This window comes from Schistocerca americana, chromosome 7, assembly GCF_021461395.2.
Source record: "Schistocerca americana isolate TAMUIC-IGC-003095 chromosome 7, iqSchAmer2.1, whole genome shotgun sequence".
In the NCBI taxonomy this organism is placed as follows: domain Eukaryota; kingdom Metazoa; phylum Arthropoda; class Insecta; order Orthoptera; family Acrididae; genus Schistocerca; species Schistocerca americana.
Genome location: NC_060125.1, coordinates 164,314,571 through 164,330,448, shown reverse-complemented (window position 1 = coordinate 164,330,448; position 15,878 = coordinate 164,314,571). Strand labels below are relative to the sequence as shown.

The following is a 15,878-nucleotide window of genomic DNA, read 5'->3' as shown; positions in this document are numbered from 1 at the left end:
AATACATTATTACAGTGCCTAGTTAAATATTATACATAGGCATATAAATGGCTCTGGGCCGCTTTCATGACTCAAACCAGTGTTTTATGTGAGAGATGTGATGGTGTGAAAATAAAACATCTCATGGTATAGAATTCCATATTACTGTCACGTCATTATGAGAGTCTAGGGACTTCCTTGATGTGTGAGGGAGTGGAGTGGAGTGTGAGATTTGTGAAAACGATGTGGACTTATTTTTTGGCGTAGGTAGAAAAAGGAGTGGGTAGCAAGCTAACTTGCTGTAGGGTATGCAGTAGTTCGAAAGGGTGGTTATTTAGGAGGCAAATGCACTCCGTCTTCAGGCGACGAGTGGCCCATCGGGACCATCCGACCGCCATGTCATCCTCAGATAAGGATGCGGATAGGAGGGACGTATGGTCAGCACACCGCTCTCCCGATCGTTACGATGGTTTTCTTTGACCGGAGCTGCTACTGTTCGGTCGAGTAGCTCCTCAGTTGGCATCACGAGGCTGAGTGCACCCCGAAAAATGGCAACAGCGCATGGCGGCCCGGATGGTTACCCATCCAAGTGCCGGCCACGCCCGACGGCGCTTAACTTCGGTGATCTGACGGGAACCGGTGTATCCACTGCGGCAAGGCCGTTGCCCTAGGAGGAAAATGGTGAGTGATTATATGTTCATCAATGGAAAGTGAGTGGAAGGATAGGAAGATAACAGCGTGGACAATTACAGTTAATTATAATTTGGCAAGTTGGAACTTGGCTTTGCATTTGGAGGAGTAGGTTGTGTGGTTAACACACTGCAGATGTTGCCGTGGGAAGGGAGGCATAGTTCAGACATTGTTTGATGATGTGGGAGGCTTTAGAGTACAGCCAGGTGAGTGGACTTTTAAATCTGAGGGTGACATGGTTATTATAAAAGAGGCATTTTTGCAACAGTAGTACTCGAGGATTGATTTGGAGGTTTCATTATTATAACAGCAGTTGAACATCATGGCCCTCTGAGAAGATGACCAATAATAGGGGAAAATTCTGAGAAGACTCTTATATGAATGGTGGAACGCGACTTACAGATGTGGCGGAATCGTGTGGATTTGTAAAACTGAATAGGAATCCGTTTTGGAGACCATCTCCTGTCCCATGATTTCAGGGCAAATCTTCATTATCACTGGATTAACGGTGTGGGGATGGTGAGGAGGCTCAGGTTCTTTCAGTGAATATGCAATGTGAAAGGGTCTGAGGGAGGTATGAGGTCGAAAGTTTGTGCTGTGGGTTTGGCAGGAGGCAGTCTGCGAGGAAGTTGGAATTTGTGGATTTGACCAAAAGTTAATCATTGCTCTCCTTGGGAGATGGGAATGTGGGGGACGCAATTCCTGATTTGCATTTATGAATTTGGTGTCAGGCTGGGATATGGTGAACCAAGGAAGATGTTGCAAGGAGCGAGCAGTGTCCATCTGTTCATTAGGATGAATTTTTTGTTAGAGTGTTACTAGTAGGGTGTGCACTAGGGGGCTTGTGACGTTTCTCCGAGATCATTATTTGGAGCAGTGTTGGGTCAGACGCCCTGCTAAACCCGCAGGACAGGACAGGCAGTTTAAGTTGTGGAAAGAGGCCAAAATAAGCGGCTGTCATTTACACTCGAACATACAACCTTTTATTTGATCAAACATTACAATACCCAAGAATTTTTTTAAAAAAAATAACACAGCTTTAGTTTTGGAACTTAATTAGCGGCTGAATGTGCCGTACAATCTCATGCCTTAAGGGCAAGACCACTTTAATTTAAAAACGGCTGAAAGCCAATAACGTAAAGCTCAACCAAAATCAGAAATATAAAAGGCAAACCCTTATCTTAGAACAGTTCCTTAATTAGGCTGATGGGCCTAAAGAATCTGACACTTTAATAGCAAAAGAAATTAAATTCAAAATTGGCTGAAGGCCCCATACTTAAGACTCAATAACATTAATTTTAAAAATGCCAAATTCTTTACGTAAAACAGTTCTTAAATTACGCTGAAGGCCCAAACCATCTGACGCCTTAAGGGCAGAACAACCTTAATCTAAAAATCGGCTAAAAGCCGTACAACAACAAGAACAAACAAGAAAAGACAGTACACCCGAGGGTGCTCAGAAGTTCCGAGGGTCGGCCTGGAATTCAAACACTAACCCTCGCTTAGGTGAGACAGGCAGTCGGCCCAACCATTGTCGATCCGACGACATGCCAACCGACAGTCAGTCAACGGACCCACCGACAAGATAACCTCCGCTTCACATGAGTAGCACACAACAGGGAGTTGAATGGAACAACGTAGAAGGTATTGGCGCCCACAACCAATTATACATTGAGCTGTCAAACTGCACACCGTGCTTGACAGCGATATGACGATGAGGAAAATACACTGCCGGAATCTACGTCAACGGCCAGGGCAGGCAACTGGAACGTTAACGGCCACAAGGCAGAAGGTTCCACTCGTGCACTTCAGTTCAAAATAAACAAGTACAGATAAACTCCAACGGAGGGTGGCTAAAATTTAGCAACTTGAAAACGCACGTTGTTGCTCGAGGGAATATCCGAACAGCCGACAACGAACTCCAGCAGTCGTGACTTGATGGTAGATTCACTCAAAACTCAACTTTCATGTCCAGGATCAGTGAGCGACGAATCTCGTAGCAATGGGAACAGCACCACATACTCTGACACCACATAGAGGCTTCCAGTGGGCCCGGCCAAACTACGCGCCACGGAGATTTCCTCTCTGCTCCACGCCAACCGACTAACTGGCCGCACACAGCCGAGCCGGAAACTATAAGCGCCAGGCCAAAGATAGTTAAAGGTGCGAATATCGATACACACCGCTGCTGCCAACCGCAGAAAGAGAGGATAACAGCATAATCGCGATAACCGTGGGAGACTAAACACAGAATAGCAACCAAGGTTTAATCCAACGCATAGCGTGAGCCAGCCACGGCTTATTGGGGAATTAAAGAAAGTGGATATAGCGTGGTGCTGGTTACTCCACTACGGATGAGTGTGTCTGGCTGCTTGTTTACTGTGTCATGGCTTCTAGTGTTGCCACAGTAGCTCAGAGTTGCTGTTTGCTGGTGTTGCAGGGAAAGTGGTCGGTATAGGAAAAGTTGGAAGTGGAAGATAGACAAAGGCTGTGCTAGAAGGTGCAGATAAGGTCGAGGGAGGGGCAGGTGATCTCTTACCAGCGTCGGGACGGTGGATAATGACAATCAGGGTGATGTGAGTGACGATGGTAGATGAGGGTGGCGATGATGAAGACAGAGGCAGTGAGATGACTGTGACGGCGATGGCAGCGGCAGAGAGATAACGGCGAGCTGCAGGTGGCGACAGTAACAGTGATCCACAAAGTGAGATCGATGAACACACATGTACAGGAGGTGTCTCGAAGACACAAGTAAACTAAAAATTTGAACAGGGGCTGATGCGAAGTGTCCATACCAGCCTATACAGGAGAGTAGGTAGGTAAGTGGAAACGACTGCTATACTAGGGTGTCCCATAGCCAGCTATTCCACTGGCTGCAGAGCGAAATACTTTAATGGGGAAGAATACGAGGCTTATATAAGCGGTGCATTTTATCGGATTAGAACCTTTGAATTCGTATACAGTGCACTACAATGGTCTCTAGGACTGAGTCACGCTCAGTACCACTGACGCAAGCAAGGCAGCACCACCTTGCATTGAGTCAAGCACACTAATTCTGACATATCCCAGAGACTGGGAGCAGCCGTCAACAGTGCTAAGGCAAAATTCCCACTGGTGCACAAGGTTTCAATTGGATCTGATACAGTACATGGATCGTAACATAACAGCTATTATTAATAACACGAAGAATTATTTTCAGTATGGTGTACGGATAGGACGGATATGAAGTGCACATTGTCGATAACTGACATGAATAAATTTAAAAGTCATGTAAGAATTGTAATTTTTCATCTATATCATTAGTGCATGCAATTTTAGTAATTTATTAGTGTTGCTGTTATTTCAGATGATATGTGCAAGTATTCATTGACAAAACCATTACAATATGATTCAGATAACATATAGAAGCCTTTAAAAACCAACAAACAGTAAGGATTATGTAAGTATTGTGTTGTTATAAATTGATTTTTCTTGCCTGTGCGTTTATTTATTATTGTCATTGGTTCTCACTAAGGAGACGCTACTACACAGTGACTCAGCATTAAGGATTTTCAGTACTTTCCACTGCCTCAGCGCGAGTTATTCGAAAATAGTTACTGTCGGAATGACACTTGACCGTCAACTGCATCCTTTTGTAATAATTGAAATTCCTCAGTTTCATAGTAATAAAGTAATACTAACAATCTATGAGTGGACGCAGGTTTTTGAAAACTCCATGCACGTTACGGCAACGTTTAGTCGAAATACTGATACTCTGCTAGTTCAGTTGAAACATTATGAAGTTTTTGGCGGGAAATTTCACCAGTTAGTAAAAATTTTCGACAATTAAGAGTGTACACCGATAAGCCAAAATACTATGACCACTTGTTTAATAGCATGTTATTCCACTTTTAGAAAACAGTACAACAGAGATTCCTAAAGTCTTGGACAGGATTCCAGAAGTATGCTGCATCAGGTGTCTATGCACAGGTCAAGCAATTCCTGCAATTACAGGATGGTGGCATAGGGCACGCTGCTGGAGCCCAATATCTGTTCCAACGGGTACAGAACAGGCACTCTACCTGACCAAGACATCAGTGTGAGTTCATAATGCCCCTGAAATCACTGTAGCACGATTCTGACCTTGAAACATGGACAGTTATCCTGCTGGTATATGTCACCGCCATAGGGGGAGACTTCAAGCATGAAACGATGCAGGTGGTCTGCAGTGGTGTTCACATAGTTCACTGCTGTCTTGATGCCTTCGATCCCATGGAAGCCCAACTCAGTGTACCCTTAGCATAATTCTGCCCTCACCTGCCTGTATCTGTGGTGCAGTGCATGTTTCTTGCAGCCATTCACCTGGACGATGGCATGTAAGGACCCAACCATCGACCTGGTATAACAAAAAATGCGATTCATTAGACTGGCGACACGTTTACCTTAACCCACGGTGAAAACTCAGTGTTGCTTAGACCTCTGCAATCATAACCGATGGGTCATCACAGGAACACATAGGGGTCTTGCAGTATCGAAGATCTGTGTTCAACAGTGACCTCTGATCGCTGTGCTCCAGAACACTTGTACATGCAACAACAATGTATCGTCCCACCTCTGTTTTGTGATCAGATGGAGTCGTCCAATACCGTACGGCCTACTTGTCATTTCACCCTTCTTCAACCACATTACGTATGTACTCAAGACCAACACGCGACCAGCTTCTCCGTTTAAACGATTCTCGTTTCCAGCCTCAACGTCACATAAATCTGTCCTTTGCCAAAACCGCTTATATCAGTTGATTGCCGCATTTGCGACTCGCATCTTCGCTATAATGACTAGCCATTCGTCTCTCTTCTACTTACATTCTTTCCTTAGCGCGTCACGTGCCCGCAACGCCACCAAGGGGCATTAATCCTCGCCATAAGCGAGGCTCACCCGTGTGTACACATTCAAGAAATTGCACTTAAGAATTTGATGTTGACAAGCTGTGATATAAAGCATGATATAGATGACAGCTTTACTTTGAAGCGATATATTAAAGCTCTTTATAAATGTATACTGAAGAATTTAATGAAAGTTGCCTCTTATGTCTGCCCAACTGAAGGTAGTGTTATTTCAATTTGTATTCCAACTCAGTATGTGGCAAGGCATATGAACCAAAAATACCATAAGTCATTGTGAACCTGGGATCGTATCTAATGTAAAGGTCAGACAAAGAGCGGTAAAATGAATTCAGTATGACTTTCCTAACTCATGCTGATAGTATATAATTTTGTATTGGATGTGTATTCTCCAGAACCTTAATTCAGCCGATTTATTAATTATTACAGAGTATACTGAATAATATTAAAGGAGTTACATATGCAGAATATACTAACAGTACTAAAGTCCCGCCTCAGTATAATGAAAAACCAAATTCGTTGTTCATTTTCGATAATGTTGCCACTGAAAGCCAACAACAGATAGGAAATTATTTTTTGCTTTCGACAGCATAAAATAACTGACGCTATTTTTATTTAAGAGACAAAGGATAAATAAATAATTGTTAGAATATAATATGAACCTTATTGTAGCCCTTCAGCAGGACTACTTAAACCTAAAATATATTTATGATGATCACGTCAGGGCGGGTATGAGTCTTAAGGATCTTAAGAGCATTTGTGCGGACTGCTGGAATCATAATAAGTATGGCTTTATACTAATCGACAAGACTAAAATAGTGAGTGATAGTCAGTATGGACGAAATTACCAATAGTATGGTCATCTCACCTTTTATATTATATTTGCGGTTTGATGACGTGATATTCAGAATTTAAATATACGTCATCAGTCCTCCCAACGGAACATTCCAAGAATATTTGTTGAAATCTTATCGTGGAAAATAATTTGGTTTTAAAAAGTGAGGCTGTCTCTCTTTCAGTCAGACTTTATGACATTACATACACCTAAACATTGACTGATAAATCGATGTGTAGCACTCACCATTTTATATACAATCCTTAGGAGGAAAATTAGGCATGTAAGCACATGTTCCAAAGTTCAAATAGTGTTCTAAATTCTAGACCATGTTATTACTAATCAGTGTGTAATATATGATAGATGAGTATAGCAGAATGGTTCACCCATTTAAGCAAACCAGAGTTGATTTGATGAATATTCTTAAGTCATGAAGCTCATGTGCATGAACTAATTCATGACAACATGGTAGTAAAGTATCGCTTAGCAACATTATTACATGAAAGTAGTAAAATGAATCAACGACTTAATACACTCAATGCAATTGGTTGTACAATAACCACAGTCATGTTAATAACTCCCACCGTGCATAAATTTCACGAGACGATGTAATGTACATCAGTCTGTGTGACACACAGCCCAGTACTGGAACTTACGACACACCATGTGGTGCTCTGTTATGAATACTCGCTAGAGAAAGCTAGAGACATGTCACTCCGTTCACTGCATGCCGCTCAGTATCAGAACTCATGACATAACTTTTCATACAATGCTCGGCTAAGAATATTCTCTGAGGTGTATAGCTCTCAGTAAGTATTAACAGTGCGGGGGATCGCAAAACCTTGTTATAAGTATTGATCGCGTAATGAAAATACATTAAAAGTAGTAGAATGGACAAATTAACTAAAATATAAAGTTCTAAAGTTGAGGGAGCTTGGAGTGCGTCAACAGAATTTTTTTTCTGTACGTAGATGCAACACATTAAACCAATTCATAAAGGTCAGGAAGATGTAAATACAAACAATAAAATTATTTTGAGTTTGTGCAATAGGATGGTTGTAAAGTTAGATGAAATTGAAAAAAACAAGCAGCACACTGTAAAAGTTGTTGGAACTTAATTCATACACAGACTTCCAATTTGTTTTAAGTATATATAAGCTTCATTCAGACGCAAAGTGTGTTTAGTGGGCAGTGACATGTCTATAAAATAGAAAATTATCGAAGCAGAAAACGAAACTCCTCAACAACTGAAATTAGTGACAATCACGCAACTGACTCGGAAATAAAATCTCAGAGACGGTTCGATCACACTGAAGTCATTAAACGAGTCTTACAAACGGTTAATAAACAGGTTGATATAAGTGATGATTTCATTAATACAGAAATGCCGATTGAGATAGGACATACACTGTTGAAAGCTCATAAACATAGTGGGTGGCGCACGAAATGTTACCATTTTGTTTTTGAATATAAACTTTATTGTCAATACAATCTGAAAGGAACATATACCACGATAAAGAGCCGTCCATGGAGATTTGTTCTAACTCAGCCCATGCTCAATATGTCAACCATTTCGCTTCCTAACTTCCTTCAAACTAACACTGAAGTTAGTGATTACCCTACGGAACATGTCTTCCGTAATTTCACTGCAAGCTTCAAGAATAAGTCTTCTGAGCTCCATTAAATCACTCACGTGGACGTTTGGGAAAATTTTTTCCTTTAGGTACTCCCAAATAAAAATGTTAGATGGATCGAGGTCTGGACTATTGGTTGGGCCAATTTTGTCAGTCATTGAAGCGACCTGGAAGCCTGAGTAAATGATCCGCATGTCGAATTGCTCGGGTAAAAACTCCAACACAGTGTTTGCAGAATGTGGCCTTGCTCCATCTTGCATGAACCAGAGCGTGTTGAAGGGCAAGGAAGTAGCAAGACGCTGTGGAATGAAGCTATTGGGAAGCATGCTCAAATAACGCTCTCTGTTCAGTTTCTTCAAAGAAAAAGGGTCCAATAAGTCCGTGACTGGAAACTACTGCCCACGCTGTAATCCTCGGAGCATAATGTTGTCGTTCATGAAGCACTTGTCGGTTTTCAGTGGTCCAAAAGCGTACATTTTGTTTGTTAACCACACCATCTAAATGAAAATGCGCCTCGTCTGAAAACCAAACGTTGTTGAGAGTTTCTTCCCTATCCTCCGCACACTGAGCAAACAGTAGTCTGTTCTGCTTGTGTTCTTCAGTGAGCTTCTGTGCACAGGTCATCTTATATGGGTACATATGGAGGTCACTTTTAAGAATGCGTTGAACGGAGTGTCTGGATATTCCCAGTTGCACTGCTGCCTTTCTATACTATTTACCGGGACTTCTCTGTACAGTAAGTCGTGCAGCTTCAATATTCTCCGGCGAACAGACAGGCTTAGGCTGAGGTCGCTTCGCTTCCAAAACTGTTCCTTCCTGTACAAATTTATCGTACAACCTGTGGATGGTCTTCTTGCAAGGGACACATCGTATGTTAAACTGTTGTTGAAAACGCCTCTGAGTCACAACAAGGCTTTTTCGTTTCATGAAAAAGTAACACAATTGCCGATCGTTGCTGTGTCGTCAGTCTTCCATTCTCAGCCATTGTTGCTTATTAGTCTCCTAGCGGCAGTATCGTGACTCATTTGTTTTTCCAAGCCCTGCTGGTACTGCTGTAGAGATCCCAGCGGGATATCTAATGTGCGTCGTAAATTGTGAAATAAAGAATTAGTAACATTTCCTGCGCCACGCTGTATGCTGGGTACGCGCCTAGTAACATTAACGAGAAATCCATATTGTAACTTAGGAAGTGGGGATGAGGGGTACCCTTAGGATGGAAGATCAAGGCCCCTCTTGTCACTCCTTAAATAACTACCAAATTCATTGTTTATTCAAAACAGGTAAGAGACAATCAACGTGGCCAAATTTTATAAAATATTAGATATCTTGCTTCTCAAGCAAGACAGCAGATAACAACCAAGAGACTTAAGGAGATCACCCACAGAGATTTCAAACAAATTAGTCTGAAGCTGATTTAAAGAAATGGCACAATTAAAAAAAATTACAATATTCAGGTGATTTACGAAAAGCATCAGTTCGTTTAGAACCCCCAAAAAACGCCATTATCACAACACGTGACTATAGTTACAATTCATTCTCAACTAATTTAAAACCTTTTTTTTAAAAAAACAATAAATGAAATAGGTTAAATGTTTATCAAAAGAGCAGTGACCCAAGGATGCCCTGGGCAATGGTGACTTAACTTAAATGCCGGAAGCAGCAGACGAGCCGTCCAAAGAACACAAACGCCGGGGCCCAACCGGCAATCACTTCCCATTAGATGGCACGTCACAGCTTCTGTGCACCGAAGCAGCACGTGGCGCCGCACCCATGCACCCTAACCCGCAGAAAACGGGAACAAATACAGACCGCAGAAGACACGGCAAACACAAAAAATGCATCAATCAACATACGTTAAGAAATCGATAAAATACGCAAACCAATTACTGTTGATTGAGTGCATTCAATAATTGTACGTATATAAGGAAGCACATGTAAATGACTAGCTTTACAAAATAACAGTTTTACGAATAACAGAGTAACTGCTTGCAATACAAGTGGGTCATTTTTTTCCTTTTTCAGCAATATACCAAGGACGTAGCTTGATGACAATAGCCCAAAATCAAAACCACGCCTTCGTGCTAATCTGCTTCCTAATAGTAATCCAACCAACGGAATTTAAAGGTAGTAGTAACTGCTGGTGTCCATAATAAGTTCACGTATACCAAGAAGTACATATAAATGACTAGATTCACCAGATACAAGTTTTACTAATAACAGAATAGAAATGGGTCAAAAAATTTGCTTATACAGCAATATACCAGGGACGTCTCTTGATGGCAATAAACCCAATATCACACGCACGCCTTCGTGGTAATCTGCCTTTTAATAGTAATCCAGAAAGCGGATTTTAAAGCAAATAGTAACTACTGGTCTGCATACAGTCACACAGACTCGGCCGGCTGCTCTTACTTCGATAACACGTGCATTAGAACCAACCGACCAACCGGTACCCTCGCTGCAACGTAAATCGTTTAACGAAACGAAGGCACCAAAACGATTTACACGTACGATGGAGAGCGTTATTCTAGATGGTCTCGAGGGAAGGGTCTCTGCGAGAAAACAGGCCCGAAAGCAATGCGACGAGCAGCGTCCTAGGTTGACACCAGACAGGTCCACCACAAGCTCGCGACCGTCTTGCAAGGTAGACCGGCCGCGCCCTGCTGGCCAAGCCCGCGTTTTTCCTCCGTCGTCCCCTCAAACACGTCGTAGCGCCTCGTAGCGAGTCCCACGACCAACTCTGCTACCGCTAACACCCGCCGCCAGATCGCGACAGGGGCAAAGACAGTAGTACAGCCGGCTAATCGATAGTCGTGCCAGAGAGCTGGTGTGCCAGAAAAGCCGCACCACGGCTCACATATTTTATGTAGTTTGAATGCACATCAGGTTTACTTAAAAAACGTTTATTTTACAAAATCTGACATGGACAGCTATATAGTGAAAGATCTAAAGACGTATACGGGAGTACTAATGGTGGCAAAAGTCCACGAGCAGAGTGAGGGCAACGTAAGGACAACCCCAGTAGGAAATACACTCTCACCATTAAACCCTCATTCGATAGTAATAGTGGTAATAGCAAGGAAGTAAAATCTTTCTTTTAGCATAAGAAAGAGGACAATTGAGCTAATGCCTATGTATGTTATTCATAATGATATTAATGATACAGTAAATCGTTTTAGGCTTTTAATGACATCGACAACTGTTGTAAATACAAAGCGTATGAACGATATCATTTAAATTATTTCTGAGCTCCGAGGAAGATAAATCTTTAATAAATTATGATTAAAGTTATAATGAGCTTTACAAACCAATACGAGACAGTGTTTCATGTAGACTTGCTGTAATGAAAGGTTTGGATGATTTATGGCTACCAGACCTTGTGAATATGACTCAGCACATGTGAATAAATTATTGATACATATTGAAAACTTTGTTGCGCAGTACTTGTAAAAACAACGCCTGGGAGGCACTCACACAATTGTTTCAACGATTACTTCAAAGTGTATACCAGACAATATATAGACTTACTATGGTGGTGAATTCCACAATCAGTACTTTTAAGATCTTAATGTATAGATATGGAATACACTATTATTCAACTTTTTGTGCATGAAATCGTCAAAAGCAGAACAAAAAAAAACTTCATGTGGAGGCAATTCGATCTTCCAGAAATAATTGCGGAGTATCATCAATCAACACATAGAACGACATGTATGAAACCAACCAATGTTCATGACACTAAGCTTCTAAATTCAGTATACAAACATATCAAAATGGTAGATCCCTATACACATAAATTTAATATTGGAGATATCATTCGCATCAGAAATATAAGACTGCATAAGATAAGTCGTGTTTATCAAACTGATCTACTGAGATATTTAGTTTTGAAGGTGTAACGAACAAATCCGCGCACATACTCGTATATCTTAAAAAGACGACAGAGAAAGTGAAATAGGATGCTATTTTTAAAGCCAAGAATTTCTGCAAACTAGGGAACCTGATGTGTCTCTCGTAGAGCGTGTTGGTAAACGGCAATGAAAAAGGGTGTTGATTAAGTGCCAAGGATTTCCCTCACGAGACAATAACTGGATACATTGTTATGATGTTTTATGTAACAAAGCCCGTAAAATGTCAACCGAAGAAGTTGCATAGCATAAGACTAACAAAGTGCATCGTTTTATTACATAGTAATTTACTCGAAAAGTTGCCCATCTAACTTTCTTCCTATGTACAATTTTTACGGTCCCGTTAAAGAGCTACAGAAACGATTAGCACATCATGATAACGGGGTTAATCTGTTAGGTGAGGTTTGTATACAACACGATATTGTCTATTTTGGAATTAAAGATGGATATATATGTCACGTAGTAGATAGAAACTTAGCTCACTAAGCCAAGAAGATATGCAAAAGAAAGATTACAGAAATGGACGCGTATTTAATTATTATCGGGTGATAAAATAATGTGCGCCAAAGTTAAATTTGATGCTGGCATTAGTTGTCGACGAGTTATGAATGCCACTCATTATGCAACCAAAACCAATGTTTCTTCAACAACACTAATTCGCTCATCTTTGGCAGTGGCTGAACAAGTTGTAACGTTGAAGTCAGCGAAAACGTAATCAAAACTCCCAGGGTCACACCAATACCTAAATTGTCCGAAGGATTTCTTCTGTTTGTACCACCAGCATTTGAGGACCCTATCAACAGCAGGAAACGTTGCAGGAGGAGCCTCAGATATCGCTCAGACTCAAGAATGCGAACAACTCACAAGAACATCTTGATGAAATTAAAAGGAACAATCGAGTCTCTGAAACTGTGCTATGGGGCAAGGATAATTTTTAAAACCACATTGGTGCCGACTGTGATGGTTCATAAGTAAAAAAAAAAAATTATCTGTTCTACCACAGAGACCTCTTCCAAATACTACCAGGCTTAAAGACGTTAAATAGATTAACATATTGGGATTTCTTGGAGTGTATCTAATATTTTGCTTAGAACTACAGTATGTGCAGAAAGAATCAATGTGGAATCATGAATCTGGATAGTGACTGAGATTGTAGAAGTTATTGGTTGTCATACATTAAGGAAAATCGTAACAACATCGACTACTTTGACTTCTTTGGGGATTTACAGCAGCCTAGAGAATCACATAGTTACTTGACCAAGAGCAGCATATCCAAAATTTTGAACAGTGTCAAAATTTTGGAACATATGTATGTGGGTAGTTATGCCTAATGTTTCTCCTAATGAATGCAATAGTGAAGAAGAAACAGGAGGGTTGGATATGAAATGATGAGTGCTACACATCGATTTATCAGTGAATGAATGTTCAGGTGTATGCAATGTCATGCAGTCTGACTCCTAAAGGAAGGTGCTCAGATTTAAAACCAAATGATTTACCACCATTTCATTTGAGCAGATTTTCACGAAATGTTGCCCCGGGAGAGCTAATGGTGTATATTTCAAATCTGAATATGACATCATCAAACCGAAAACATCACATAAAAGACAATAAGACCATACAAAAACTATATGGAACATATGATATTGACTCTTTAAACTAATATTTAAAACAAGTCATATGTAAATACTGTAAGTCAGTACACTTCAAACGAAGTACCAATGACGGTTGAGACTTCATTTTGGAAAGCCTGCTTCGATATGAAATGTTGTAGGTATTTCGGAACGACAGCAGCTGATTCTGAGAGAATGTATCTGGAGGGTGTCCGGGAAGTAGAAATGAATCTTAAAGTGGAATAGGACATACAAAATTTATTGAAATTGTAATTTTTAAAAAACTCATTAAGTAACTTGTCCCATTTATGTACGAAAAATTATATTTACTCGAGGGTGCGTGGCAGCGAGCAATTCGTTCATTGAAGTTCTCGATGACACGTTCACAAAAATCTAGTGGGATGCCGCTACTAACCCTTTTAATATCATCCTTCAGTTGGTGTATCGTTTGTGGTTTGTCAACGTACATTTTTGATTTCACAAATCCCCACAATAAAAGCCACAAGGCGTAAGATCGCATGATCCGGCATGCCATTCCTGGTTGCCACGCTGAGAGAGAATTTTTTGAGGAAACTTTTCATTCGGCAGGGCAATGGTTTCATGGAACGTGTGACACGTCGCACCATCTTATTGAAACCAAAAATCATTTTCAACAATAAGAGGGGAAATCCAATCGGAAAGAATGTTTCGGTAACAGTCGTCGTTCAGTGACGACAGCTCCCTCATCATTTTCAAAAAAGTACGGGCCGATTAGTCCTCCTGCCGAGGACGCAGACCACACAGGCGTGCGTTGTGGGTGCATCTCATCTTCCACAGTCACTCGTGGATTTTCGTTACCCCAATTTCTGCCCTGCTGCTTACTGCCGTATCCACCGAAGTGGAAGTGCACCTCATCTGAGAAAGTTACTCTTCTGTGAAGCTCTCGTTCTCCGTTTGTTGAGCCAAGACCCATTGAGCAAATCATTGTTTCTTTCAATGATCTGGAGGTTTCAACTCTTGTGTATGTTGAATCTTGTACGCTTGCATTTTCAGATCTTTTCAAGGGATTTCAAGTAGTGAAACTGATGATAAATTCAGTTGTTGAGCTCATCGGCGAACCGATTTTCTGGGTCTTATGGCCCAATTATCACGCACGACAGCAATGTTTTCTTGTGTTCGAACAGAACGCAGTCGTCCTGTTTGCTTTACGTTTGAAACAGTGGTCTCAAACTCCCGGATCAACTTCCGAACTGATGATTCGTCTGGAGCAGCGTTACGTGCAAGCGTCACATGCAATTCGCGAACGGTTGCTCTTGGACTTTTGTTTTTTAATAAGTCTTTATCACTTGGGCACGTTGCTTAGTTGTCATCTGCTCCGTGACAGAAATAAACGTCAAAGAACAATGCTTACCACACAAAAGCTATCAGGCTACTAATGAGAGGGATCGTAACTGACAAAACATTAAAAATGACACAAAATGAAAATTCGTTCTTACTTTCTGGACACCCGCTATTATAACTGACATCATTCACACAGAATGAATTCTTACCTTAGTGAAAAATTTGTTCATGCCGATGACTCCTGGGTATAAAATCATTGAAGTTCCGCTAATACAGATTACCTCCAATTTATTGTCCAGACGTTGGACATCTTGTTGACCAATATAACCATCTTCCACATTTTTGCAGGGATGAAATATCACACATTTAACTTTAAGGCAGGAGTATGAGAGTATTGTACAAAACCATTATGCACAACTATCGGAGTAAGACTTCAGAGCAGGTACCTTAAACAGCTAACGTCCAAAAATCCGTAGGGCTGAGCCATTGCGATGGAGTTTCTCGTTTATCTTCACCCACTGAGTATCGACATCTACATAATACACCGCAGTCCACTGTACGGCGTGTGGTGGAGGCTACCCCCTACCACAACTACTCATTTCCTTTCCTGTTCCACCCTCAAATAGAGCGAGGGGAAAACGAAGGTCTATATGCTTCCGTATGTTACCTAATTCGTCGTATCACGGTATGCACTGGCATGATACTGGCATAAATTTCACTGGTACGTTGATAACGCTTATGATATTCGACCAAATAAACACTATTCTACGTGTTGAAGGTTGTCAAAGAGTGACTTGAATGAAAGCTGACTACAAAAATGTATCAATAAGAAATCTCGATACATTTAAATACCAGTCAGTACACACTTAGAAGAATTAAAAGAAGACTGATTTTATGAATTCACATAAAAACGTGCTGTTGTTATTGTGTTGTATGGCGAAAAACTGATTTATATCACAAGCAATTCAAAGTATGAATGTTAATGTAAAAGTTATTATTAATGAATAAATAATTTTAATAAC

At 40.9% G+C, this 15,878-nt stretch overlaps 1 pseudogene; it reads right to left on the bottom strand.

The window, feature by feature from the left end:
* Positions 1 to 528: 528 nt before the first annotated feature.
* LOC124623226 lies at positions 529 to 646 on the bottom strand (annotated as a pseudogene).
* Positions 647 to 15,878: the final 15,232 nt, after the last annotated feature.